Source organism: Penaeus monodon, chromosome 9 (genome assembly GCF_015228065.2).
Source record: "Penaeus monodon isolate SGIC_2016 chromosome 9, NSTDA_Pmon_1, whole genome shotgun sequence".
Classification (NCBI taxonomy): Eukaryota; Metazoa; Arthropoda; class Malacostraca; order Decapoda; family Penaeidae; genus Penaeus; species Penaeus monodon.
Window position 1 is genome coordinate 16,967,990 of NC_051394.1, and position 4,374 is coordinate 16,972,363.

Here is a 4,374-nt window from a genome sequence, read left to right on the forward strand (position 1 = left end):
TTTTAAATATAATAAATTTTAAAAAAATTTTAAGGAAATTTAAATAAAAAAAAAAAAAATTAAAAAAAAAAAAAAAAAAAAAAAAAAAATTAAAAAATTTTAAAAAAAAAAAAAAATATATATAATAATAAATAAATAATAAAAATAGAAATATAGAAAAAAAAATATAAAAATAATATATATTTATAAAAAATATTAAATATATATAATAAAAAATATAAAAAAAAAAAAAAATTTTTTAAATTAAAATATATTAAATATATATATTATTATATTATTAAAATATAATATATAAAATTAATTAAAAATTTTTATTTATTATATTTATATAAAAATATTTCTTATTTTATATATTATTAATATAAAAATTTAAAAATTATTATTTTATATTTATTTTTCTTTTTATTTATATTTATTTTTTTTTTCTTATTTATATTTTATTTTTTTTTTTTTTTTTTTTATTTTATATTTCCCTTCTTTTTTCTTTTTTTTTTTTTTCTTTTTAAATTATATTTTATTTTTTTCTTTTTTATTTTTATTTTTTTATATTTTTTTTTTTTTTATTTTTTTCTTCTATTTCTTATCTTTCTTTAATTCTTTTTAATTATCTATATTTATTTTTTTTTTTAATCTATATAATTATACTTTTTAAATATATATAATATAATGCAGCGGGGCCCCTTTCCTCAATAGGAAAACCCTAATCGTTTTCTTCACCCCCCTTTTTGGGGAAGTCCCTGTTTCCCTAACACCCTTCCCAACCACCATAGGTTTTAAAGGGATAAATAAAATTTCCCAAAAAGGGAAAGACTCCTAAAAACCCTGGGGCCCACCGTATAAAAGACCCAAAAATCCCAAGATTTAATGGCTGTGACAGCGTAACATAACATAAAAAAAAGAAATAATATATTAACAGAGTAATAATAGATAAAAAAATATATATATTTTAATATAATTGTAATTAATAATTAATATAAATATAAAATAAATATTTTTTTTAATTAATATATTAATTATATATATAATTAATTTCTATATAATTTTAATAATTCTTAATTAAAATTATTTTAAAATTTTTCCCTATTATTTTATCTCTTTTTTATTTATTTTTTTTTCTTTCTCTATATTATTTTTATTTTTATCTTCTCTATTTTTTTTTAAAATATATTCTCTATTTCTATTTTTTATTTTCTATTTATCTTTTTATCTATTTTTATCTTCTATTTTCTTTTTCTTTTTATATCTCTTTTTATTTACTTTTTTCTTTTTTTTCCTCTTTATTTCTCTTTCTTTTCTTGTATGTTGTGTGTGTGTGTGTTTATTTATCTTCTCTCTTACAAAATTAAATAATTAAATTTAAAGAATTTTTATAGGAAAAGCAGTGCCGATCTTTTCCAAAGTTTAAACGGAATTTAATTAAAATAAAAAAAACAAATTCATAAATTGAGTAAAGACTTTCCGATGATGTATCGGATGAAATCTTGATGAAAAAGAAATGGACTTTGATAAAAAATTTACAAAGTAGCGCTCGGACAGGGATTTGACAATGAGAGTAATTAATGCGAATTGAAAGAGACACATAGAGCTATTGAAGGATCGCTTAATTGATGGTGATTCAACAGTGAATCGTGTTTTATTGTAATTTGCAAGAATCATTAGACTTTTTTCCTCCAGTTAATATGTCTCCGCAGGACCTTACGTAGAAGCGCCTCAGCTGATGGGGCTTGAGGACCCGAAAGCTACTGTAGATTACGTGAGTAAACGTAAGACTGATGAGCGAGAAGAACGAGCGAGGCAGCGTGAGAAGGAGGAACGAGAAGAGCGGGACAGACGGCGTGAGCACGAGCTGAGATTGCAGCATCTGAAGACAGAGGAGAAGATGATTCGGCGGCATCACCTGGAAATGGCTCGTGTGCAGACGGAAACGAATGGAGGCCCCCTGGCCAGACATCCACCTTGCTGCACATCCGGTTGCTTGCATTTAAAGAATTATACATTCACGGGTTTGAAGATCTTGCCGAACTCTATCAATTCGACGAAGCCACGAAGAAGCTTCATTTCCAGAGTTGATGGGAAGCTGTTGGAAATCCTCCATTGCCTCGACGCGAGTGACAAGACGTACTTTTCGTTGAGGGCATGCGGAGTGACGGTCGACGACGCGAAACTTCAATCGTGCAATGATACAAGACAAGGAAACTGCCGCTCGGTTCCTGGTTCGTTTGTCAGGCTACCTTGTTCAGCGGCTGGAGAAAAATGGAACGCAGAGCACGAAAGAAGATCTCAGGAACCTGGTGTAACGCTCTCAGCTAGAAAAGTTGTGTCCTCGGGATCTCGTTGCCCAATTTAAGGTCCACAAGATCGAGACCGCAGAGCAGATGCCCACTGTACTGCCTGTAGATCTGCTACCTCCATAGAAGGTGATCGGGTAAGTGTTCTCCAAGACAATAGTTCGTAGCAATGCCCTACAATACACTGGGAGGAGGATAAATGTTAAAATAACTTACGGATCACTTGTTAATATTCCAGAGGCAACCATACACGTAGACAGTCCGTTCATTGCAGCAGCCATGATGGTTAATCCGATTTCCGACATCATCGGAAACATTAAATGGGTTAAAAATAGCTGTAGTATTGATGCTGCAACGCAAACAGGTTGCGTCACTGTTACGAGAAGCATGGAGAAAAGAAAAAGTTTACTCCACTGATGTTGGTAAGTGGCCAGGTAAATCTCAGATATTGTACCCTTATAGTTAGTACAAAAAAAGCTGGTGGAGAAGACTTAAATAGGTCACTGTGGAAGAAATCTATTTTATTGAGAAGAACAAGAGAATCTACCGAAAGGTTCTTGCGTTAAATGGGGAGGAATGTGTCCAGATCGTCGTTCCTGTGAGGTATAGCTGGATTGTTTTCAGGTGGGATCACCACTCTGCTCTCGGTCATATGGGTTAGAAGAAAACTTGGCCTGGCATGGATCCCGAGCTTTTAAGGTTAGTTTGCGCATGTGATGTTTGTCAAGACTAGTGACCGCAGATGCGTGAAACCTGTGGCATTGAAGGCTATGCCGCTGATTTCCGAACCTTTCGAGAGGGTCGCGGTGGACATCGTCGGACCAATCCACACGAGAGCGAGCCATGGATGTAAGTACATTCTCACACTCGTGGATTTCGACACGAGGTGGCCAGAAGCAGTGCCGCTCATGAATATAAATGGTGTCGCCGTCGCCGAAGCCATGGTGAAGATCTTCTGCAGGATCGGTATTCCCAAGCAAGTTTTGAGTGATAGAGGGACACAGTTTATCTCTTCTATGACGGAGGAAGCACGTGGATTGTTATCGATTAAGGGACTAAAAATTTGTAATGGTCTCTGTGAGAGGTTTAATGGGATGATAAAAAAAGATGCCCATTAAGGTGGCAGCAGAGCAGTCGAATAAAATGCCACGCTGTGTTGCACCGCTTCTCTTTGCTTACAGGGAAGTTCTTCAAAGTTCTTTAAAATTCTCCTCCTTTGAACGCTTATATGGAAGAGCAGTGTAAGGACCTCCTCAAATTTTGCGAGAACTGTGGGACGATAATGATACAGAAGTCAGTACAGTGTATACGTATTTCACTGGCCTGGCAAATCGTCTCCAGTCTATTTACGAACTAGCCAAGCAAGAGTCCTTGAAAGCTCAGGAAATACAGAAAGCATACTGCGACAGGAAAACAAAGATACCTCAGTTCAAGGCTGGTGATCAGTGTCTAGTTATCACAATATCGAACGCATTAGTTCCAAAGTTGTGAGACAAAAGCCGTATCCTATACCTATACAATTAGCAGATACTGTTAAACGAGATGTCGAGGAAATGGAAAGTGTGGGAATCATCGAGAAATCTACGTCCCCTTTCTGTAGTCCCACGGTAGATGTGCAGAAAATAGAGGTGTGCGTATACGCGGAAACTAACGTAAAAGTAATATGATCACAAATATTTATGCTGAAGCAATGTGTGATCGAAGAGTTATTTTCTCCAGATTGGCAGAATCAAAGGTCTTTAACAATCTCGACTTGACAAAAGATTTTTTTTCAGATACCCAAATATGACGATTAAGCCAAGTAATTGTGAAATTGGGTATAAAGAAAATCGGCATCTTGGCCCTACTTTCGGTAAGGGCAAAACGATAAAATTACGAAAACAAAAGATGGATCGCGACCCATGGCTAAGAAACAAGTACGATTATTCTTAGAGCTAATGGGATATTAATGGAGCTTTGTGCCTAACTTTGCAGTGTTCTCCGACTCTTTGATCTGTTGACGAAACAAGCCCCGAATGCGATTCGCCGGGAGCTGAACAGGAAAAGATGGTTTTCAATTCACTTTAAAATGCAGGAAACCCATCTC

General features: G+C 34.1%; 1 pseudogene; it reads left to right on the top strand.

Moving 5' to 3' along the window:
- Positions 1-1,678: 1,678 nt before the first annotated feature.
- On the top strand, positions 1,679-2,414 carry LOC119576637 (annotated as a pseudogene).
- Positions 2,415-4,374: the final 1,960 nt, after the last annotated feature.